The sequence below is a fragment of the Elephas maximus genome, chromosome 9, assembly GCF_024166365.1.
Source record: "Elephas maximus indicus isolate mEleMax1 chromosome 9, mEleMax1 primary haplotype, whole genome shotgun sequence".
Classification (NCBI taxonomy): Eukaryota; Metazoa; Chordata; class Mammalia; order Proboscidea; family Elephantidae; genus Elephas; species Elephas maximus.
In genome coordinates, this window is record NC_064827.1 from 92727913 (window position 1) to 92753505 (window position 25593).

The window sequence follows — 25593 nt, forward strand, 5'->3', positions numbered from 1 at the left end:
TAAAATTTATTGATTTAATTGCATAATGCATTATAAGAGTTTTGTGGCATATGTGCCTTTACAACGCTTTTACTTAAGGAACTTAAAAATACCATTTTGTCCCTTAGTAAACAAGGTCATGTGGATTAGTAAATACATGGAGAAAAAAGTTGCAATGGCTTTTTTCTAGTTCTGACATGCAAATTTTGTGTATGCTTGCAGAAGTTATTTGGAATTATGACTTTCGTTTCCATGATAAAAATATAATCCACAGGTAAAAAGGAGTTCACACGGTCCCCTAGTTCAAGGTCTGGCACGTAAAGAAAATCACTTTCTTAAACAAAATTAAAGAAAGTTGTCATTAGAGAAGGAAATCTCCTCGGGGAAGGGACAACATTCACCTATCCCCAGGGATATTTCATTAGATCGGACACTCGTGTCACTACGGTGGCCTGCAGGATGCCGCTTCACCCAGTAACAATTTCGCGAAAGGTGAGTGGGGGGATGGGGCATGGACAGAGCGAAGACAATCCTTTGGGAATAGCCCCAAGCATAGAAGAGGAAAGGCCAGGTCTTAACGAAAGGGACATAAACATGTGGGGTTAACACAAAACCAGTGCGGCTCATGTGGTGTGACTATCTCAAGCTGGGTGTACAGCTGGCTGTTATCCTCTGCCTGTCTCTGTGGGGACATATTTCAGCACCCACCGCTGAGGCATCTAACCTCTTTCAGGTCCAAAGCCCTAGAGGGTGAGCCCCAGAGACTTAGTGGGTCCTTCTAGGTCAACCGAGGTGTGCCGTCAGCTTTGATGACTTCCTGTATTAGAAAGGAAACCCGGTGGTGCAGCGCTTAAGAGCTACAGCTGCCAACCAAAAGGTTGACAGTTCCAATCCACCCGGCCCTCCTTGGAAACCTTATGGGGCAGTCTACTCCGTGCTACAGAGTCACTATGAGTTGGAATCGACTCCACGGCAATGGGTTTTCTATTAGAATGAGGGACACCGGGCTCTCCCCCCACACTCAGGGAAACCCACCTACTCAGGGGGTCTCAGCTTTACCCATCAGCCCCAGCAGGACAAGGTGGGAGGGAAGTGAGTGCGCCCACAGTAAGTTCCTTCATACATGTGTGTCGAATGAATAAAAGATGAATAAAACCCTGTTTTGTTCTCCAGGAGCTAAAAATCCAATGGAAGAAGGCACATACACAGTCCTCTTTTTACAAAGTAAATTGTGTCAACTTTCCTAATTGGGACCCAAGGCTGTACGGTGTAACGGCAGGAGAGATGTGTTTTCCACAGGACTGTGGATTGTTCCATAATTTGATCTTATTTTTTAGGTGAAAATTCACATGCATGAGTGTTTAAATACTAAATTAAGCAAGCAAGACCCATCAGGGAAAGAAAAACAAAAACTACATGGTCATCTTTAAACTTTACAAGGTATAAAGAACCCTGCATTTTAATTTTTTTCTTTTTTGTTATAAAACATTTTTGTTTTTAAAATCAGCAAAGACAACACTTGTCGCTTTTTCTGCCTGGGGAGGTGGGGACGGGGAGGGGTAACTGTTGCGGTAAATTTGATTCCGGCTCCTGGCGACCTTATAGGACAGAGTAGAACTGCCCTTTTAGGGTTTCCAAGTAATCTTTAGAAAGCAGACCCGCCACACCTTTCTCTGAAAGAAGGAAAAGCGATTGGTGGGTTCAAACAGCTGACCTTTCGGTTAGCAGCCGAGCAAAACCAGTGCGCCACCAGGGCTCCTGCCTCCGCGGGAAAGGGCATAAAATTTTTAACAAGACCCTTCTCAAGCGCAAAGCTCAATCTCCCTTATGCTGTTTCCAGAACTAAGAACCAGGGTTAACCCGAGGCGGTGAAATGGGGAGGCTCACGGATGTCCGCTCTTCCCGCCAAGGTAAATCCCAGAGGGCGCGCTGACCTCGGCGCGGGAGCGGAGCGCCCTTGGCGCCGCCGAGGTGGGCAAGGGGCGGGCACGGGGGCGTGGCGCGCGGGTGGGAAGCTGGGCAGCCGGGCCAGGGAGCTCCTCAAGCGCAGTACAGGGCGGGGCGGGGCGTGTGCGCGGCGACAGGGAGCGCTTCGTTCTGCTTCTGTTCCGCGCCGGGAAGCCGGGGATCCTCCTGCGCCTGCGAAGCCAGATGCTCACTCCAGGTAACTAGCCCACCGTCGGCTCCCCTACTCGCCTGTGCTAGTAGGGTGCGAGAACGGGAGCCGGCTTCAGCCGGGGGCCCCTCTTCTTGCAGCGGGATGGTCTCCGCTAGGGAAGAGGAAGCGGAGCCGGGGCGGGAGGGAGCCAGTGCGCTGCCGGAGTCCGCAGCGAGCGTGTGCGCCGGGCCCGGGAATGGCGCGGCGCCCGCTGCCTCGTCTCTCTTTTTCCATCTGATCTTGAGGGCAGGACTCGGGTGCCCAGCGTCTTCTGGAAGTTACTTTCTGACCTCTGTCCGGCTCGTCCGCTTAGCGAGTAGGAGCTTAGAAATCGGACGGGTTGTCTGCAGGCATGGATAGGCTGGAGCAGATAGTTACTACCTCCCCTTGAGTCCTAGCCGCGTTTACTTCATTTGACCCAAACCACAGATCCGCGCAGGAGACATTATTAGCCGGTTTTACTGATAAAGAAGCCGATGCTAGGAAGATAAGTGACTCGCCCTGGGGCAAAAAATTAGAACAGGATACGCTGGCGTAGATGCTCGACGTCCACGTCTCTCTCCTTTCCCTTCCTGCTCCCCCCCTTTCCATCTTTACGCGCATGTCTAGGAAACTCGCGCTGTTGGATTTATTGTGGAAACAGGTGATTCTTCTTAAACGCAAGCTACTCCTAGGTTTTTTTTTTTTAAGTTCCAATCTCTAAGTCAAGCCTTTCAGTTTTCGGATATTACTCTTTTGGAGTGGAAGAAAGTCTTGCTCACAGCTCCTGTTTCTTCTTGCAGAGCTTTCATTTCGCTGCGAAGTAAAACTCAGGCACTTTTGTCTGCTACACGCTTCTCTCCATCTTCCATGGTAGATAAAGTCGCCTGCGGATCTGGGCTGGACATTATGGGCCGCCCAGAAGGAGGTAAGTTCTGTAGTCCCCTAAGTCCTGTAGATTGATATAAACGTTGCCCCGCACACTCTTTGCCTCATGATTTCTTTCTAAAAAGAGAGTCGTCTTATAGAAGAGGCATATTGGCAGGATATGTCGTGTTTAGAGAAAGCAGTGGCACCTGGAGATGAGAACATAGCCATCTTAGGTATACCGTGGCCTGAATGTGGTAGGCGGTGGTAGGGGAGAGGTGCTATCAGAGACTTGGTGTCTTCTTACCCCCTCCTCTGGCTTTCTGCACCCTCTTTCGAGCTGTTCTGAAAGACAGATTTGTTTTATAGAGGGGAGAAGAGGACGGGCTAATGGTTTTTAAAGATCGGTATAAACCACCAGCTAGTTTAGTTAGGAGCTTTAGGCAGTTCCACACAAGTTCCTCTGCGTGAGGGTTTGGTAACAGATTTCAGTTCTGGCTGAAAACTCAGGCTCCGGGGATATCTACTTTTGCTTTTTTTTTTTTTTTTTGCCTGCCTGCAAAATGGTAGTTTCGGAAAACTTTGAATTATTAGAAATAGCAGAGTAACTCCTCTATTTTGAGAAAAACAATATGTCATAGAGTGAATTTACTTTTTTTTTTAGGTATTTTATTAATGGATGAAAGAAGTTGACTTTTTTTCTCTGCTCTTCAACCTGGTCCTGTAAAAACTCAGAAACTCTGTCGCTGTGGAGTCGATACCAACTCCCAGCGACCCTATAGGACAGAGTAGAATTGACCCCATAGGGTTTCCAAGGCTGTAAATCTTTACCGAAGCAGATCCCACTTTTTTCTCCTGAGGAGCACCTGGTGGACTTTTTGGTAAGCAGTCAAGTGGCCAACCACTGTGCCACAAGGAAGGACCTCCTTAGTCTCGGCCCTACCTTTGTACCAGATTTCACCCATCCTTCATTAAAGATGGAAACCCTGGTAGTGTAGTGGTTAAGAGCTATGGCTGTTAACCAAAAGGTCAGCAGTCTGAATTCACCAGGTATTCCTTGGAAACTCAGTGGGGCAGTTCTACTCTGTCCTATAGGGTCGCTATGAATTGGAATCAACTTGATGGCAATGGGTTTGTTTTTTTTTTTTGGTTTTCATTAAAGACAGGACTACTTACAACTCACAAATTGCTTCTTTTCCATTTGTAATTTAGTTAATACTAAGAAAAATGGGTTCCCTTAGAACTGGGATCACATAATCAACTATCTAAAGGGACCAAGGGACCAAGAAGGGAGCCCTGGAGGCTCAGTGGTTAAGAGCTCAGCTGCCAAGCAGAAGGTCGGCAGTTGGAATCCACCAGCCGTTCCTTGGAAACTGTATGAGGGCAGTTCTGCTCTGTCCTATAGGGCCACTATGACTCACAATCGACTCAATGGCAATGGGCTTGGGTTTCTAAGGGACCAAACAGATAATGTACATGGGCTGTGTGGGTCCTGGTTGGGCCAAGGTGCCCTGCAGAGGACCTGCTAACTCTGGGTAGGGATCAGCCACTCCTGACCACTGTGGCCACATCTTCCAGTTTGTTTTTTTCCCCTAAGAGTAGCTGAAAATTGTCATTTCTTAAAAATAATATAAAACTTACTTTTCTTTTTTAAAAAAAAAATGAAGAATTAAATAAAATTTGGTTCACACATCCCCAGTTGTAAAGCTCTGCCTTTGAAACTGCTATAAATAATGATTACACTCTCAGGCGACTGGAAAATTCTTACCTTTGGTGCAGATATTATACATTTTTGTTAAATGAGATGGTAGGAAGCAAACTAATGCTATTGAAAATGATCTCCTCTGACTGTCAAACTCTCCTTTCTATGAAGTATATAGTATTTCTACCGCATTGCATAAAGTAGTGTTTTGTGCGCCAGCCGAGGAATCTTGTCACTGCTTTTAATATCCATTTTAATGAAAAACAAATTCATGGTTCTAGCTCAGGATGCCAAATATCTAACTCCTTGCTTTGAGAGAGTTTCCAAGAGCTCACAACACTCAGGTGTCTTTTTCTTGGGATAAGTACAAAGGAATAGTAGCACAATGAAAACTCATCTAAAGCAGCATTTCTTCACCTTGTCACCTTGGACATTTGGGACCAGACAATTCTTTGTTGTGGGGGACTCTGTTGTGCATTTTAGGATATTCAGCAGGATTTGTGTCCCTGGGTGGTGCAGTTAATGTGCTCGGTTGCTAACTGAAAGGTTGGAGGTTGGAGTCTACCCAGAGGCGCCTCAGAAGAAAAGCCTGACAATCTACTTCTGAGGAACCAGTCACTGAAAACCCTGTGCAGCACAGTTCTCCTCTGATACACATGGTCTTGCCGTGAGTCGGAATCAACTCAGTGACTAGAGAGGCTATTTGTAAAGTTTAAACATCTGACATTTTAAAACATTTTTATGATAAAAATGACTAAACCAGTGCTCTTTGTAAACAGCCGATGTGTCCTGCTGAGCTTTGTCTCCAAAGAAATGTCAGGTGTTCATTGTACGTTTTAAATCTCATGAAGCTTAAACTGTTAGTGACTAAAAAGAAATTTTGCAGTAGTTTTCATTTCTGCTTTTAGTATACTCAGTGCCTTTCAAATTTTCAGGTCACGGTGTAGCAATTGACCACGTTTGTTGATTTGGGAAAAATCAACACAATCTCTAGATAGTAGAACCCCACACAAAAAGTTCTAAGCAAAACTTTTAATACCCAGGTTGATTAAATCGTGCTCAGAATAGAATATCGTTTTAGGAAAAACTAAATGCTTTTAACAGCAGCAACTAAGGCTAGCGTGTATTTCTGAAGTCCAAAAGAAATCTGAATTTTATGAATGTGAGCTCTGTATGATAAATGTTATAGCTCTTATCAGAAGGGAAAATGACCTGAAAATTTGACCCTTTAGTCCTGAAATGAGCTCAGGGAGATTGAAAACACAACTCTGGTTATAAAAGATATACCCTTAGTTAAAAGAAAACCGAAACCGTTGCCATCAAGTCAATTCTGACTCATAGCAACCCTACAGGACAGAGTAGAACTGCCCCATAGGGTTTCCAAGGAGCGCCTGGTGCTTTCCAACTGCTGACCTCTTGGTTAGCAGCTGTAGCTCTTAACCACTATGCCACCAGGGTTTCCCATCCTTAGTTAGGGATTGGTTATCCACTGGCCTCTTCCAGAAATCAGAATTATTTGTATAACTCAGGACCAGCTATATAAGTTATGGAGCACCTGTTCAAAAATGATTAAGAGTTTTTAACATGGTTACAGATAGCATAACATTAAGCCCATTGTGAGGGACCTGTGGGACTGCAGAGGTCACTCGCCCATGAAACTGGCTCTGGTCACACTCTTTGTCCGTAGCCAAAAGTAGGGTTGCAATCAAATGCAGATCCCAAAATAGAAATGTTACTGCTGCCACAAAGCACCCAGAGTTTCTGATCCATTGATTGCACTTCTGTTTTCAATCAGGGGTCTGCATGTATTTGGCAGTCGATGCAATAAAGTTACTAAGAAATTCTCTCTTGATTAATTTTTCTTTTTCTAAAGAGGTAGCCACATTGTTTGGTAGGGCCCTGGGTACCTGAGCGATGGATTCATTCAGGCCTTCATAGAACCACTGTTTACTGAACACCTGTTGTTATATCCTGGGTGGTAGTCTCTGGGGATTCAGCTAAGAGCAAAGGACCCTACATTCACTAGGCCACTAGGCTAGTGGCTAGTTCTTAGATGGCACAAATGGTTAAGTGCTCAGCTACTAACCGAAAGGTTGGTAGTTCCAATCCACCCAGAGGTACTTTGGAAGGAAGGCCTGGTAATCTACTTCTGAAAAGTCACAGCCATTGAAAACCCAGTATGCAGTTCTACTCTGAAGCACATAGGATCGCCATGAGTTGGAATCAACTGACTGGGAAGTGGGTTTTTTTTAGGCTAGTGGCTAGCAAGCAAGGAGCCCTGGTGGCACAGCGGTTAAGTACTCAGTTGCTAACTGAAAGGTCAGCTGTTCAAACCCCCTAGCCGTTCTGTAGGAGAAAAATGTGGCAGTCTGCTTCTGTAAAGATTTACAGTCTTGGAAACCCAATAGGGAAGTTCTACCCTGTCCGATAGGGTCACTGTGAGTCAGAATCAGCTCACAGCAATGGGGTTTTTATTAATGGGTATCAGCTCCTTAGGCGCCGTAACAAATTATCACAAAGCGGGTGGCTTAAAATGGCAAATTTATGGTCTGACAGTTCTGGAAGCCAGAAGATTGAATTTAGGGTGTTAGTAGGGCCATGCTTTCTCTGAAGGCTCTAGTGGAAGATCCTCTGTTTCTTTCAAAGTTTTTGGTAACCCCAGGCATTCCTCGGCTCATGGCAGCATAACCCTAATCTCTGCCTCTGCCCGTCTTCACAGGGCCGTCTTCCCGTCTGTGGCTCTCTCTGTGGCTCTTCTCTTTTATAAGGACACCAGTCATATTGCATTAGGACCCACCCTGCTCCAGTATGACCTCAGGGTAACTGGTAACATCTTCAAAGACCCTATTTCCAAACAAGGTCACGTTCATAGGTATAGGGGTTAGGACTAAAACATATTGTTTTGGGAGACACAATTCAATCCATAACAGAGTGGCCTTGTGCCATTTTCAGGATTTTGACCTTTAACATGAAGACAGCAGGAGCTCATTGAAGGGTTTTAAATGGGAGACGAGATGATTAAATTTGGGTTTTAAAAATGGTGCTGCTCGCTGATATTTGACAAAGGTCCAGTGTCAGTTAATTGGGGAAAAGATAGTCTTTTTAACAAATAGTGCTGGCATAACTGAATATCCATCTTCAAAAAAATGAAACAGGAACCATACCCACACCATGCACAAAAACCAACTCCAAATGGATCAAAGGCCTAAATATAAAATCTAAAACGATAAAGATCATGGAAGAAAAAATAGGGACAACGCTAGGAGCCCTAATATAAGGCATAAACAGAATACAAAACATTTCTAAAAATGACGAAGAGAAACCAGATAACTGGGAGCTCTTAAAAATCAAACACCTATGCTCATCTAAAGACTTCACCAAAACAGTAAAAAGACCACCTACAGACTGGGAAAAATTTTTCAGCTGTGACATCTCCGACTGGCACCTGAGCTCTAAAACCTATATGATTCTGTTAAAACTCAACCACAAAAAGACAAACAACCCATTTAAAAATTGGGCAAAGGATATGAGCACACACTTCACTAAAGAAGTTATTCAGGCGGCTAACAGATACGTGAGGAAATGCTCTCGATCATTAGCCATTAGAGAAATGCAAATTAAAACTACGATGAGATTTCATCTCACTCCAGCAAGGCTGGCATTAATCCAAAAAACACAAAATAATAAATGTTGGAGAGGCTATGGCGAGATTGGAACTCTTATACACTGTTGGTGGGAATGTAAAATGGTACAGCCACTTTGGAAATTGATCTGGCGTTTCCTAAAAAGCTAGAAATAGAACTACCATACAACCCAGAAATCCCACTCCTTGGAATATATCCTAGAGAAATAAGAGCCTTTACACGAACAGATATATGCACACCCGTGTTTATTGCAGCACTGTTTATAATAGCAAAAAGATGGAAGCAACCAAGGTGTCCATCGAGGGACGAATGGATAAATAAATTATGGTATATTCACACAATGGAATACTACGCATTGATAAAGAACAATGATGAATCTGTGAAACATTTCATAACATGGAGGAACCTGGAAGGCATTATGCTGAGTGCAATTAGACACAAAAGGACAAATATTGTATAAGACCACTATTATAAGATCTTGAGAAATAGTTTAAACTGAGAACACAGACACATTCTTCTGTGGTTACGAGAGAGGGTAGGGAAGGAGGGTGGGAGAGGGTTATTTACTGATTAGATAGTAGATAAGAACTACTTTAGGTGAAGGGAAGAACAACACTCAATACAGGGGAGGTCAGCACAACTGGACTGGACCAAAAGCAAAGAAGTTTCCTGAATAAACTGAATGCTTCGAAGGTCAGCGGAGCAAGGGCGGGGGTTTAGGGACTATGGCTTCAGGGGCCATCTAAGTCAATTGGCAAAGTAAATTCTATTAAGAAAACATTCTGCATCCCACTTTGAACTGTGGCCTCTGGGGTCTTAAATGCTAACAAGCGGCCATCTAAGATGCATCAATGAGTCCCAACCCACCTGGATCGAAGGAAAATGAAGAACACCAAGGTCACAAGGTAATTATGAGCCCAAGAGACAGAAAGGGCTACGTGAACTAGAGACTACATCATCCTGAGACCAGAAGAACTAGATGGTGCCCGGCCACAAATGATGACTGCCCTGACAGGGAGCACAACAGAGAACCCCTGAGGGAGCAGGAGAACAGTGGGATGCAGACCCCAAATTCTCATAAAAAGACTAGACTTAATGGTCTGACTAAGACGAGAAGAATCCCAGTGGCCATGGTCCCCAAACCTTCTGTTGGCCCAAGACAGGAACCATCCCCAAAGCCAACTCATCAGACATGGATTGGACTGGACAATGGGTGGGAGGGAGATGCTGATGAGGAGTGAGCTACTTGCATCAGGTGGACACTTGAGACTGTGTTGGCATCTCCTGTCTGGAGGGGAGATGGGAGGGTAGAGGGGGTTAGAAACTGGCAAAACAGTCACAAAAGGAGAGACTGGAAGGAGGGAGCGGACTGACTCATTTGGGCTAGAGTAAGTGGGAGTATGTAGTAAGGTGTATATAAGTGTATATGTGAGAGACTGACTTGATTTGTAAACTTTCACTTAAAGCACAATAAAAATTATTTAAAAAAAAAAAAATGGTGCTCCTCCTCTTACCTGGCAGGGGAGATACCACAATCTCCAAGGTGGTTTCCCCTGGGGTGAGGCTCATCCCTGGCACTGCAGATGTGCAGATCCTATATTTCCCCAAATTAAAAAAAAAAAAAGAAGCTGCTGTGTGGCGAGTGATTTAGAGGGGTAGGCTTTGCTGGCACATAGGGTGCCTTTGTACAAGCTATGAAAAGGCTTCCCTTCTGTGTGGACCAGCTAGGCCAGGGCCAAAGGCTTCAGCCCCCTCAGCTAGTTGCCTCGTGCAGGTACAGCCCAGTCACATGTGGCCACCCTGGGGAGGGGAGAATGGATGCCACCCAGGTGGAAGAGGACGAAGCTAGGAATGGGGAGAGTGCAGTGCTCTGGATAGAAGTGAACGGCAGAGAGAGGGAGATTGAAGTTGTAGTTAAAAATCAGAAAGTGGTGGTTATTTGGATGTGGTTGATGGAGAGGGAGATATGGATGATTCAAAAGTTTCTGGCATAAATAGCTGAGTGGGATGAGATGGTGATAGCAATTAGGCTCTCGAGAACACTGGAGGAGTTGCAGGTTGGAAGGAGGTGGCGGAGGGATGATAATTCCGTTTCGGGCATGTTTTGCTTGTGACACATCCAAGTGGAGACAAGGCGTAGGCAACGGGAACACAGGAAAGAGACCCGGTGTAAGTACACGTTTGGGAGCTGTTGAGTAGAAATAATGATTGGGAGTAAAAATGATCATGTAAAGAGAGGCGTAGAATGGAAAGAGAAAGAGGCGGCCTTGAAGAGTTGGATCGCTGTGTTTGGTAGAGGAGAAGAAGCTGGTTAGCACTACTGAGAAGCCAAATTTAAACGCAGGATGGGGAAAAATGTGGGGTCCAGTGGTTTTCTTTTTATTTGCGTTTTCAAATTGAGATGGGAGAGACTTGAACATGTTCTAATGCTGCTGGGAAGTTTCGGGTCCAGAGATTGAAGATACAGGAGAAAGAAAGAAATGATAGGGCCAGGTTTAAGAGAAGGTGAAGAATAGATTCCAGAACATAGGTGGAAGGATTGATCTTTGGAAGGAAGGAGAGAGGGAGAGAATAGATAGAGATGCCTTAGCTTGGGAACCAGTAATTGTGAGGACTTCTCTTTTCTCTGAAGGAGGCAAAGCCGTCTACTGGGTTTAGTGTGTTTGTGTGCAAATTCAGGTATTTCTTCAACAAATATTTATTGAGGATCTTATAGTGCTGAGGTTTGTGTTAGGCACCTTGGAAAGTATTATGACTGATGTTGACTACCATTCGGCCTTGCCCTATACATCTGAAATAGTCCTGTACTACCTTTTCTACAAATTACTACCCACCATTGACCTTGTCTAAAGGCAATAATGTTCAGCTGAGGGTACCCTTCTGATGGATATAAAACCACGAAGCGTAGGGTCCTGGGGAGGAAAGGGCCTTTTCAAGCTCTCCATGAGGTCCATGTCCAGGGTGGTTCTCAATGTTGTCTGTACATTAGGGACACCTGGAGAGGTTTTAAAACTGATGCTTGGGCCAAACTCAAGACCAATTCTATTGAACCTCTCTTGGTGGGAGACTCAGGTATTGATATTTTTTTGAAAACCCCTCAGTGATTTCAGTGTGCAGCTAAGGTAGTGAGCCACAGACTTGGGTGTGGACCTTGGCCCAGTTAAAGCCACTCTGCCATACTGGGCTTCGGCCCTTGTTACCCAGAGCTTACCGTATCTGTCAGTTTTATAGGACAGAAAATGAGGCTGTGACCGCCGTGAGCCCTAATATATTGGTATCCAAAGCAGGATGGAAATTACATTTCCCACCCAAAGCAGGGTGGGAATGACAATCCAAAGGATGAGAATTTCCACTAAAATTTTTATAAACATTTAAGATTTAAGGAAGAAATTAAGGCGTATTAATACTTCAAGTAAGGATTGCCAGTGGTGCCTTTTTCAGTCTTGTGTCCTGTATGGTGGGTATGGTTCCCTAAGGTGGAAAAGCTGGTTTTTTACCTAGGTGGGGCCTTGCCCACATGTTAAGCATATTGTGAGGTATGCTATAGGTATGGGCTACAGGATATCATTGAGTTGTTTAATTTTACAAGCACAAGGGCTTTCAATCAGAGCATTTCTCGACTGGTGTACCTAGGCTTATCCCTGAGTGGATTGCAGGTGTCCTGAGGTACTGATTCTCTCTTGGCCCACATTGGTTCAACTCTTACCTTTGTGGATATATGTTGTGGCATGCGAAAGGGTCGCTGCTTTAGGTGGCAGAAGCCAGTCCTTTGTAATGTGCTGGGGAAGGCAAGCGACCATCTTCTGCACCACTCAGAACGGTTGAGCTTACAGGTGTCTGCACCTCTCTTCGACAAAAAAACTGGGTTTCCAAGTTTGCTGCTCTTTTCCAATTTTGCCACGCCTACCAACAGTCATAGGCATGGAGCCCTGGTGGTGCAGTGGTAAAGAGCTTGGCTGCTAACTAAAAGGTCGGCAGTTCGAATCCACCAGCCGCTCCTTGGAAACCTTGTGCAGCAGTTCTACTCTGTCTGGTAGGGTCGCTATGAATTGGAATCTGCTCGACAGCAATGGGTTTTGGTATTAATAGGCACGGATACTTCAGGGAGGAGGGTGAGTACAAGATAATGTGAGGGTCTCACAGTGAGAGATGGAGGGTGTCTGCTTTTCAAAAGAAACTTACGGAGAGAGGAGAGGCATTTGGAAATCACTGTTTGGAGATGTTTTCATTGTAATGAGAATATGCTGCCGAGAAATATTGTGCATTTGTGACTTACTGAAACTGTTTAAAAAAAAAAGTTGAGAACATGGAAACAATTGTCTGTCTAGTTTTAAAATCTCTTAAAGAGTTTCAGTGAGGTTTTTTTTTTTATTGTTAAAAAATATAAACTCGCTGTTTCCTCATTAAAACTTAAGTCATTGTTTAATAATTTCTTTCCCCCTCCCTCCTGCCCCTGGTAACCACTAATAACGTTAGGTCTCTATGTGGTTGTTAACTGGCCTTCAAGTCCATGCTGACTCATGGTGACGCCATGTGTGCGGGGTAGAACTGCTCTGGAGGGTTTTCAAGGTTGTGCCCTTTCGGAAGAGATCACCAGGCCTGCCTTTCAAGGCACCTCTGGGTGTTGAACCACCAGTTTTTCTGCTAGTAGCCAAGTGCTTAACCATTTGTATCATCCAGGGACTCTTTGGTCTCTGTACATTTGCCTTTTATAGTAGGATCACACAATATTTATCTGTTTGTGTCTGACTTATTTCACTCAGCATGATGTTTCAAGGTTCATCCATGTTGTGGCATGTATCAGAACTTTGTTTCTCTTTATGGCTGGGTAATAGTCCCTCGTATGTATGTACTGGAGCCATGGGGACTCGGTGATTAAGAGCTCAAATGCTAACCAAAAGGTCAGCAGTTGGAATACACCAGCTGCTCCTTGGAAACCCTGTGGGGCAGTTCTACTCTGTCCTTTAGGGTCGCTATGAGTCAGAATGGACTAAATGGCAACAGGTTTGGTTTTTGGTATGTATGTACCATATTTTGTTTATCCATTCATCTCTGAGTATCAGTGAGTTTTTAATCCATTTGTTAAATTTATAAAAATGCAACACCTGTGGATCAGTTTGCAAGGACAATTGATTGGCCCTTACCAGCTGAATTTCACTGGAAATCTTTGTATAATTGATGAGTGGATCCCGGGACTTGATCTCTAATGTATCCCTGTCAGCCCAGATAACCATTAAAACAAAATGTAAAAAACGCTGAACTTGGAACTTCAAACTGCTATATCACAAAATGTTTAAGACTTTTCAAAAATGATGAAGTGTATTTAATACATTGCTTTCATTAAAAATATTAACAATAATTTGTAGTGAGCAAGAAGTTTTATTCCATGAATAATTGAGCAAATAGGCTTATTTCATCATTTCCCCATTTTTATGTTATGTAATTACAGTAAATAAGGGGTAAGATGGACAAATCCTACCTTTATTACTGACTGCCTGATAAGGATTAGAATTTCTGACCTAGAAATGAATTCAGGCCTCACCTTCCCACATCTCTGCCTTCATTGCCAGCCACTTAGCTGCACTCTGTCTCATCCATGGCTGCTGGGGCTAGGTCCTCTCATCTATGGCCACCTGGGGTCAGGTCAGAGCACAGAAGATAAAAGATCTGCCTACACAGTCCTTTTCTGAATTAGCCACACTGAGCTCAGTCAGAGTTTGCAAGTTAGAAGGACTCAGTTCTTCTGTCTACGTGGGCAAACCCTGCTGACTGTCATTGCCCCCTTTGGGTTTGTTACTTCTCTGGAGTGGCTCACAGAATTCAGAGACTACTTGTACCTATGGAGCCCTGGTGGTGCAGTGGTTAAGAGGTCAGGCTGCTAATCAAAAAATCAGCAGTTTGAATCCACCAGCTACTTCTTGGAAACCCTATGGGGCAATTCTCCTCTGTCCTATAGGGTCACTATGAGTCAGAATTGACTTGCCAACGGGTACAGTACTTATACTTACAGCTGCTCATTTATTATAACCACCTGGCGACTTCCATAATCCCCAAGGACTTGCTACCTTCCCCTGGATTGGCAGTAACACCTGCTCAGGGGAAAGTGGTGCATCTCTGGGGACTTCTTGCCAGTTTATTTGCTTCATTGCATAATCATGATTGGAGCCTTTTTGTGTAGTCGTGATTGATTAAATCATTGGATATGCATGATTGAGTAATACATGCCCCATCCCTTCCTAAGGTTAGCTGACCAGGTAGTCTGCATTGCCCCCACTCTTTTGCACACATTTAAGTGTTGCCTGGCTATTTAAGAAGACAAAGGAAGGTCAGTTGCTGCAGAATTCCAAGGGCTATCTTTCAGGAAAGCCCTGGCGGTGCCATGGGTAATCATGGTTCCAACCCACCAGCAGTTCCACAGGATAAAAGACCTGGCAATTTAAAACGATAAAGATCATGGAAGAAAAAATAGGGACAACATCAGGAGCCCTAATACATGGCATAGACAGTATACGAAACATTAAGAATGCAGAAGAAAAACTAAATAACTGGAGCTCCTAAAAATCAAACACCTATGCTCATCCAAAGACTTCACCAAAAGAGTAAAAAGACTACCTACAGGCTAGGAAAAAGTTTTTAGCTATGACATTTCTGATCAGCGCCTGATCTCTAAAATCTACATGATACTGCAAAAACTGCAAAAAGACAAATAACCCAATTAAAAAATGGGCAAAAGATATGAATAGACACTTGACTAAAGGAGACATTCAGGTAGCTAACAGATACATGAGGAAATGTTCACGATCATTAGCCATTAGAGAAATGTAGATCAAAACTACAATGAGATTTCATCTCTCTCCAACGAGGCTGGCATTAATCCAAAAAAACACAAAATAATGTTGGAGAGGCTGTGGAGAGACTGGAACACTTATACACTGCTGGTGGGAATGTAAATTGGTACAACCACTTTGGAAATCGATCTGGCATTTCCTTAGAAAGCTAGAAATAGAACTACCATGCGATCCAGCAATCCCACTCCTTGGAATATATCCTAGAGAAATAAGAGCCTTTACACGAACAGATATATGCACACCCATGTTTATTGCAGCACTGTTTATAATAGCAAAAAGATGGAAGCAACCAAGGTGCCCATCAACAGATGAATGGATAAATAAATTATGGTATATTCACACAATGGAATACTACGCATCGATAAAGAACAGTGAGGAATCTGTGAAACATTTCATAACATGGAGGAACCTGGAAGGCATTATGCTGAGTGAAATTAGTCAGTTGCAAAAGGACAAATATTGTATAAGACCACTATTATAAGAACTTGAGAAATAGTTTAAACTGAGAAGAAAACATTCTTTTGTGGTTACGAGAGGCGGGAGGGAGGGAGGGTGGGAGAGGGGCATTCACATATTAGATAGTAGATAGGAACTACTTTAGGTGAAGGGAAAGACAGCACACAATACAGGGGAGGTCAGCACAATTGGACTAAACCAAAAGCAAGGAAGTTTCCTGAATAAACTGAATGCTTCAAAGGCCAGTGTAGCAGGGGCAGGGGCCTGGGAACCATTGTTTCAGGGGACATCTAAGTCAATTGGCATAATAAAATCTATTAAGAAAACATTCTGCATCCCACTTTGAAGAGTGGCGTCTGGGGTCTTAAACACTAGCAAGCAGCCATCTGGGATGCATCAATTGGTCTCAACCCACCTGGATCAAAGGAGAATGAAGAACACCAAGGACACAAGGCGATCACAAGCCCAAGAGACAGAAAGGGCCACATGAACCAGAGACTACATCATCCTGAGACCAGAAGAACTAGATGGTGCCCGGCTACTGCCCTGACAGGGAGCACAACAGAGAACCCTTGAGGGAGCAGGAGAGCAGTGGGATATAGATCCCATATTCTCATAAGACCAGACTTAATGGTCTGACTGAGACTAGAAGAACCCCAGTGGTCATGGCCCCCAGACCTGCTATTGGCCCAGGACAAGAACCATTCCCGAAGCCAAGTCTTCAGACATGGATTAGACTGGACAGTGGGTTGGAGAGGGATGCTGGTGAGGAGTGAGCTTCTTGGATCAGGTGGACACTTGAGACTATGTTGGCATCTCCTGCCTGGAGGGGAGATGAGAGGGTGGAGGAGATTAGAAGCTGGCAAAATGGACACGAAAAGAGAGGGTGGAGGGAGAGAGCGGGCTGTCTCATTAGGGGGAGAGTAATTGGGAGTGTGTAGCAAGGTGTATATGGGTTTTTGTATGAGAGACTAACTTGATTTGTAAGCTTTCACTTAAAGCACAATAAATATTATTAAAAAAAAAAAAAAAGACCTGGCAGTCTACTTCCCGTAAAGACTACAACCTAGGAAACCCTATGGGGCGGTTCTCCCCTGTCATACAGGGTCACTATGAGTTGGAATTGACTTGAGGGCACACAACAAATCTTTCAGGAGCCAAAGACAAAGACCAAACGAGAGTTCTTTGTATCACAATAATGTACATAATTAGTACAGTAGTAATAGTACCTACATATAATTTTTAAACAAATATATTCAGGCTACTTAAAATTTTTGTTCTTAGGATTTGTACTAAAAAAAATTGCAACCTCATTAGTAAAAACTTTTGAGTAAGTGACCTCCACATGTGTATATTTATTTATAAATAAGACAATTTGGGAGCTTGTTTTCCTTAAAAACTTTAATCTAAAATTTCCTTTTCTCTGTAATATACTCTTGGATCCATTCTGTGGAAAATAAAATTGCTACTAGAGTGAAATTAAGTGCTAAAGCTCTGAAAAGGTGTGAATACGGGGTGTGTGTGTGTGGTTTGTGTATCTTATTTCTCTTAAACGTGTAGATAAGCTTCCTTTAAATGTGATGCCACTTTGAATTTAGGAGCTTCCAGAACTCTTGGGCTCAGTCTCCCTGTTTCCACGCAAGTAAATGCTTTAATCCATTTAAGCACAGGTGGTGTGGTTTCTCCTCTCAGCCACAAGCCATCTAAGTGCTGTTGTCCACAAAATCAAGTCTTTTGGGGGTGTTGAGGGGGTGGGGGGATTGGTAAACAGGTAGAGATTGGTGAGGGCTACATTTCTCCCCTTGGGCAGCTGTACAAATAGGTGAAGGTGAAGATAAAAGCAAGTCTTAGGAAAATTGAACTTTTATAGGGCCTCTGACAAGGCCTTCCCTGAAAGATGTGTTTTAAGCCACATGTGTTAACATTCTAGCAGCAGTCTCAGCTGACCATCTAGTTGGAGGCAGGTGAGCAAGAATTTTCTGAGATCAGCTGGTGGACACAGAATAAGCCTGGGCACCATCTGAAGGTCCAGGCTACATGACCTGCCCGGTTTGTACTCTTCATGTAAGTGTGCAAGTACCTCTTAAGATACCTCTAGTCCGTTCACATAGATGGTGCACCCCAGATCTCATGGTCATTAACCCATTACTCACATCCGTCACTCTGACCGACAAAGTCATTAAATTCATTGAGGAAAATATGTTTCATCCGTATGCCAGTTAACAAAACCCCTAGTTCTGCCATTAAAATGACTGAAACATTTGAAGCTGGTTCTGGAGTGTGGCTATACCCAGAATGGAATGTGTTCTTGGTAGGTTCATTAACCTCATCCGTCCCCCAGGGTACAGTTGAAAACCAACTCATTTTTTTCTTGTAGCTATGCAGAAGTATTTAAAAAAAATTAATTATAGACAGCCTAACAACGTTATGTTAATTATCTTTTATCAGAGAACTTACCACTTTCTGGAAAGTATAAGGCTTAGCTATAAAAATAGTTTTTCAAAAATGTACAAGTCTAAATGACTGTCTTTAAACACCTTATTGGATATACATGGACATTTCTGACATTTGTGAGGATGGTACTCTGCTAAATTGGACCCATTAGGAAAGGGACCAGTTTTTGATGGCAATGGTAGATGTGATTTGGGAAAAATGGCTAAAGTCTGGCTTAAAAGGTAGTAATACCATTTGGGGACCAAAAATGAAATGTGAATGTAAAAAAGAAATTAGACTCGATTTCTTGTTTGACTCACGCAGCGATTTGCTTTTTGGGCTTGGGAGATATTATAGAATTTGATCTGTGTTCAGAGAGAGAATAAAAAAAGAGAAGCAGTGTGTGATCTACACTGTCCTCAAAGGAATGTCAGATTTCCCATCTGAGATTCTATGGGTGGTCCTGCCAAGAAAAAAATAGAATTGAGTTGAGGCAGTGCAATCCAGACCAAACCCATTGGTATGGGGTAGATTCCAACTCGTAGCATAGCGACACAGTACAAAAGGGCTCATAATTAACGTGAGTGAAGTTCCTAGTTGTTTAATCTTAGAAAAGCCACTTAATGCCTCTAGGCCTCAGCTTCCCTGTGTATTATAGAGGAAAGTGTAATTGGGACTATATTATTGTTAGCAACCTTTGAGTTAGCCCTGACTTATGGCAACTCCATGCACGAGGAGGTTGAACTGATATGATCCGTAGGGTTTTCATTGGCTGATTTTTCAGAAGTAGATCGCCAGGTCTTTTTCCCTAGCCTGCCTTAGTCTGGACTGTCTGCTGAAACCTGTCCAGCATCACAGCAACATGCAAACATCCACCAACAGCGCTTCAAGTGCATTGGCTGGGAATACAAATCTGGGTCTCCCCCATGGAAGGCAAAAATTCCACCACTGAGCCACTAATTTGGGACTAGATGGACATTTTTCTTATGATCTGGTGATACTGGTTGTCATGAATTTAATTATGTCCCCCCAAAAATGTGTGTATCAACTTGGTTAGGCCATGATTCCCAGTATTGTGTGGTTGTCCTTCATTTTATGATTGTAATTTTATGTTGAGAGGATTAGGGTGGGATTGTAACAACCACCCTTACTCAGGTCATCTCTCGGATCCAATGTTAAGGGAGTTTCTCTGAGGTGTGGCCTGCATCGCCTTTTATCTCTCAAGAGATAAAAGGAAAGGGAAGCAAACAGAGTTGGGGACGTCATACCACCAGGAACAGCACCAGAAGCAGAGCACGTCCTTTGGACCTGGGGTCCCTGCATCTGAGAAGCTCCTCAACCAGGGAAAGATTAATGACAGGAATCTTCCTCCAGAGGTGAAGGAGAGAGAAAGCCATCCCCTAGAGCTGACACCCTTAGTTTGGACTTGTAATCTACTAGACTGTGAGAGGATAAATTTCTCTTTGTTAAAGCCGTCCACTTGTGGTACTTCTGTTATAGCAGCACTAGATGACCAAGACACTGGTGATAATATACGCTCCTCCAAAAAAGTTTTCTTGGTCAAAAAGTTTGAGAAATGCTAATTACCATGTCTCTGTCTTTAAATATTTACAGTGTATATTGCTATTTTAGGAGCCCTGGTGCTGCAGTGATTAAGAGCTTGGCTGCTAACCAAAAGGTCAGCAGTTTGAATCCACCAGCCGCTCCTTGGCAACTCTATGGGGCAGTTCTACTCTGTCCTGTGGGGTCACTGTGAGTCAGAATCGACTTGAAGGCAAAGGATTTTGGTTTTTGGTTGTTGCTATCTTAAGGGCCAAGAAGCCCAGCAGTAAAAAATCTTGTTTATTTATGCCCACATTTCTCTTAATTTATTGGACCAGGTAATCCACCTCTACCCCAAAGACTTAGTAGCAACTCTGAGAACTAGTGATTTTAGTAGGACTAGATGTTCTTTAAAGTTCCTTTCAGATCTATATTGGACACAGTGTCCCAAAAATAGTTTTTAGCTATATTGACCAGGCCTGTAAATTTCCCCAAGAAGGCTCAGCATATAACCATTGTGTGAGTTCCTTGAGAGCAGGGAGTATGCATTATTTATTGTCTTAGTTACTTAGTGCTGCTGTAACAGAAGTACCACAAGTGGATGGCTTTAACAAAGAAAAATTTATTCTCTCACAGTCCAGGAGGCTAGAAGTCCAAATTCTGGGTGCCAGCTCCAGGGGAAGGCTTTCTCTCTCTGTCGGCTCTGGGAGAAGGTCCTTGTCATCAGTCTTCCCTTGGTCTGGGAGCTTCTCAGCACAGGGACCCTGGATCCAAAGGAAACACTATTCTCTTGGCTCTTGTTTCTTCGTGATATGAGATCTCTGTGTCTCTCTGCTCTCTCTCTTTTGTATCTCAAAAGAGATTGATTTAAGACACAACCTAATCTTGTAGATTGAGTTCTGCCTTATTAACATAACTGCTTCTAATCCTGCCTCATTAACATCATAGAGGTAGGATTTAGAACACATAGAAAAATCAATCGGCATCAGATGACAAAATAGTGGACAGTCAGACAACACTGAGAATCATGGCCTGGCCAAATTGACACTTATTTTGGTGGGACACACACAATTCAATCTAACACTTATGTTTCTGTTTTTCCTCCAGAACCTAGAAAGCTGCTTTGTATACTAAATACTCAGTGTGGAATTAAATTGAGCATATTTACTCATAAACTCAAAATATGGATTCTCATTTTTGTGGTCTGAAAAAGTTATCTTTAAGTGTGAATCAAAGATTTTAACAAAGTTCAGACAAGAGACAACATAAACAATAGTAATGAGTGACTTGCTAATGTTATTAAGGGTTTATTATGTGTCATATACGGTCCTTGGGTGGTACAAAGGGCTCAATGACTAACCTAAAGGTTGGAGGTTCAGATCCACCCAAGGCCTGGTGATCTGCTTCCCTAAAGATTATAGTCAAGAAAACCCTACAGAGCGGTTCTACTCTGTAACACGTGAAGTGTCCACTCAATGAGGATTTTTTTTTTTTTAATACGTCAAATGCAGTAAGCATTTTATACGTTAGCTCTCTGAGGTGTGCAGAGGATTCCTTGGATGGTGCAAATGGTTAAGCCCTTGACTAGTAGCCAAAAGATCGGCAGTTCAAACCTACCAGTGGTGCCTTGAAAGATAGGCCTGGCAATCTGCTTCTAAAAGCTCACCGCCTTGAAAACCCTGTGGAGTAGTTCTGCTCTGCACACATGGGGTCATTGTGAGTTGAATCAACTCGGCAACTAATAACAACAAGGTGACTGTGTCAGTGTGTCAAATGCATGTCAATTTAAAAAAATGTGAATATGAGGAGAAAAAATAGTTCTCAGAATTGAGGAAATACAGTATGCCATAGGTTGAATTGTGTCCCCCGCAAAAGACATGTTGAAGTCCTAACCCCTGTATCTGTGAATGTGACCTTGTTTGGGAAAATACAGTTTTTCTTGGGAGATGTTACCAGTTGACGTCTCTTAATTTAGGGGGTGTCCTAATCACCCCTGAGTGGCAGTTTTAAAAAGAGAAGGGCAGACATGGAAAGAGAATCACTCAAGGAGAAGACAGCATTTGAGGTTCCATGTACAGGCCAAGAATGCCCAGGGCTGCCAGAAGCTGAAGGAAATGAGGAAGGATCGTCCCCTAAACCAACAGGGAGAGAAAGAACATAGTCCTGCTGTTACCATGATTCAGGCGTAGGCGTCTTACCTCCAGAACTGTGAGAAAATAAATTCTGTTCTTAAAAGCCACTCACTTTGTGGTATTTTGTTGTGTCAGCCCAGTATTAGACACAGTATTAGTAGTTTGTTTTGTGGCAGGACTTTCCCATCGCCCTTCACTTTCCTGACACACAGCCCAGTTAGCCACCAACCTCCCCCAACTCCTTCCATCACTCATCCTCTAAGGAACAGCAGACCACTTTATCACTCGGGAGCTGGGAACCCCTAATCAAATCCAGCCTCTCCTTTGCAAGGTCAAAGTCAATCTCAAAGACAGGATGAGAGCACCACCCAGAGTGAGGCCAGCCCGTTCCGGTTCTGTGTAGTTACTCACTCTGTAAGACCCGGCACTGAGTGCTTTGAATTCGTGTTATACTCCCTGACACACTATAATCTGGAACATTTAAGTACTGTATTTTATTTTCCTTATCTGGAGAAGACTATGACCTAGAAGGCACATTTAACAAAAGCATCCAAGATGTTGCCCTACCTTTTTTTTTTTGGAGAAGGGTGCATTTTGAAATATTTGAACTTGTTTTTTCCTTCCATGAATTTGAGCCCTTACCAACTGAGTAAGTCAGCCTGTGCTTGACCCAGGGAGTAATGTCAGTAGAAGGGGCCAGTGGGTAGGGGAGGAAGCCTAAGACCAGAGTTAGGCTATTAGGAGCTCCCCAAAGCACATGTACGGGGTAGTTCATGTAGACAGGGTTATATGGGATTAAGGACTGAAATGAGAGATGATGATAACTCACGTTTATTGAGCATTTGCTGTGTTCCAGCTACTGTGCTAAGTGCTTTATAGATTATTTAATCACCACTCAACCCAATGAGGAGGACCTTGAGATATCCATTTTTTCAGATGAGAAAGTTAAGAGTCAAAAAGCTTGAGTAACTTGCTGAAGCCACACATTAGAAAGTGGAATGTTGTTGTTCATTGCCATCGAGTGGGCTCCAACTCATGACGACACCATGTATAATAGAACGAAATATTGTGCAGTCCTGTGCCATCATCATGATCGCTGGTGTGTTGGAGTCCATTGCTGCAGCTATTGTGTAGTGCCTTCCAGCCTAGGGGGTCATCTTCCAGCACTACAATATTTTTGCACAAATCACGTGCGCTTTCTATGTGTTTACTAATTGCGCCCTCCCCCGTGCAAGGTATTTTATAAGTGCCACTGTGTCAGTGTTTTTTTAACATATTGCTGTAAAAAAAAATAAGCATAGCATGCTTATGAAAACACCTTGCAGGCGGAGGGCACAGTTGGCAAACAAACATAGACAGCGTGCATTATTTGTGTAAAAATGTTGTATATTGGACAATATCCTGTTGTAATCCATAGGATTTTCATGGGCTAATTTTCGGAAGTGGATTGCCAGGACTTCCTCCTTGTCTGTTTTAGTCAGAAAGTTCTGTCGAAACCTGCCATCACGGGTGACCCTGCTGGTATTTGAAATTCCAGTGACATAGCTTCTAGCTTCACAGCAACACAGGAGCCACCACAATACAGTATTTTTATGCAGATAATGCACGCCTTCTGTATTTGTTTTGCTGGCCAGGCCCTTCCCCTGCAAGGTATTTTCATAAGCATTGACTTCATACTTTTTGTTTTGCTATGTGACCTCCAATAGTAAATGATATTGGGTTCCAAAGGTGGAGGAGGAAAATCATTGTGGTTCTAGAAAGTGACTACATGGAAGGGGTCAAGCTGGATTTTGAACAGGTTGAAGGAAATCAGGCAGAGAGGGCACTTTTTATTCTTGCTAATGATTAACCTTATGGTGAGTAGTTTAGAATGAGAATTCCTACTTGTCAAAAACTAAAATGCACAGAGAAACACCAAAAATTAGTGTAATAGAGTATGTTTATTGTGAGGTCAGTGTCAGCTTATCAGGAAGGCCCTCCAAGGTCATTGTCAGGGTCTGTGTCTTGTAGAAACAGTCACTAAGGGCATGCCTGTATTTCCCAGTCTTCCCCCAGTGCCTAAGGCAAAATGGTCTAACTAGGCTAAAGTGCTAACCAGGCTATTGTTTGACTTGAAGTTGACCTTAGGAAAATAGTTTCTTAAAGACTCCAGGTTCAAAAGGACACCTAAGGGCAGATGACCTGAGTGGGTCACCCCAACTCCATGGACCCAGAAATCTGAATTCTAGGAGAATTAAAACTGTTTATACTTGTCTGATCACATTTAACAAGCCAAAAATCCAGATGCATGTGGTATGACCCAGAATTTTGGGGCTAACTCTGTAAAAAGAGGGAATCTAGCCACTTGAAATTAGAATTTCTGGGACCTTGGAACAGTTTAGGAGGCTATAGTACTTGAAATTGGAATTGCTCAGAAAACCCAGAACCCATGGGCTGTGTGACATGCAGGGTGGTTTGTGACTGCATGTAGCTTGGTGACTTTCTGGGGTAAACCAGGGCCACTATAACGTGTCCGTGCTAAAGAATCGTTCTTGGTGCATTTTGGCCTAGCCACCTAGGTAACCTCTGAGCCCTGGTTTTCTCATCTTTAAAATTAAAAACGGGCAAACTGAACTTCAAGTACTTTTCAGATCTAAAATTTTCATCCCATAAAACTGAGGCACTCTATTCAGTACTATAAACTACCTAGTTTTAAATTAAAGAAAAAAAAAGTTCATTACTCTTTATTCTGGAATGTTAAAGTGGACAATAAGGTCTTTTATACTCTTTTGGCCTGCAAGTAGTAGTGAGGTAGAGAGTTTCTTAGAAAAAGACTACTGTCTATTTGTTTTTGTTGGTAGTGCTTTTGGGTTTTTGTTGTTGTTGTTGTTGTTGTTGGCATAAATAGATAGGTTTCTGTTGTCCAAGTCTATGAAGCCAATCTCTGCAAATTAACTCTGCTTACTGCCTCAGAGGGCAGATTTTTCCCATTAAAAGTCAGACTAGCCATTACTCATATGTTCAGGAAACTGGAGCTCTCTGCAGCAGCGTAGACAGTAACAGACATACTGGCCTTTGAGTAGGAGTCAGACAGATGATCTTTGTTCTCTATCTCCAAATATTCATAACTCTCAACTTTTTCTTTTCAGACAGCCTGGTTTCAAACCTATATGTATACTCCTGATGTATTTCCTTCAATGTCTTCTGAAATTCATTTAAAAAGTCTTTTTTGAGCAATATGCTCTCTTGACTCTGTCACCTTGTCTGAAGGTATCTGGTCAAGTTGTAAGCCAGCAGCATCTTTTTTTTTTTTCTTTTAATCATTACAAAGAGATTTAAAAAAACCCTGAAGGTTAAAACTATCACTGATGGAGTCAGGAAAATGATTTGCTTTTCCTGACTACGAATATATAATGCTTTTATGCTGATACTTAAGTACAACAATAGACATTCCTTTGGTTTTCAAGGGAATGTCTAAAACATGTAATGGGTAAATTCTGATATATTTCTAGCACTAAATTTTAAATTTAAAGAGAAATTGGGTAAAGGCTGTTGAGAAAGCACTGGTACTAACAGTAGTAGGGAGGATGGGACTTGTTTGGTGTAGAAAAAACACATATTAGCCTTGAGGGATACCCCTGTAGAGTCCTGTTTGAATTGAGCAGCTCTGTCCCTATATGTCCTCCTTTCCATTTTTGCCTTGGTGATGCAGTGGTTAAGAGCCAGGGCTGTTAACCAAAAGATTGGCAGTTCAAATCCACTAGCCACTGCTTGGAAACCCTATGGGACAGTTCTACTCTCTACTCTAGGGTCAGTATAAATCGGAATCAACTTGATGGTAATGGGTAGAATCCCTGTTGTTGTTGTTAGGTGC

The 25593-nt window shown here is 43.0% G+C and overlaps 1 protein-coding gene across 2 annotated transcripts in view; it reads left to right on the forward strand.

The window, feature by feature from the left end:
- The first annotated feature begins 1745 nt into the window (after nt 1-1745).
- Nucleotides 1746-25593, forward strand: part of GCNT1 (glucosaminyl (N-acetyl) transferase 1) — a 44209-nt gene continuing 20361 nt past the window's right edge. The window contains exons 1-2 of one of the 2 annotated variants that reach the window (XM_049895208.1): nt 1746-1889; nt 2920-3044. The gene's annotated coding sequence lies outside the window, so the exon portion shown is untranslated. Of the gene's footprint in view, nt 1890-2015; nt 2144-2919; nt 3045-25593 lie in introns of those variants that run through there. The other variant, XM_049895207.1, reaches the window with a different exon arrangement.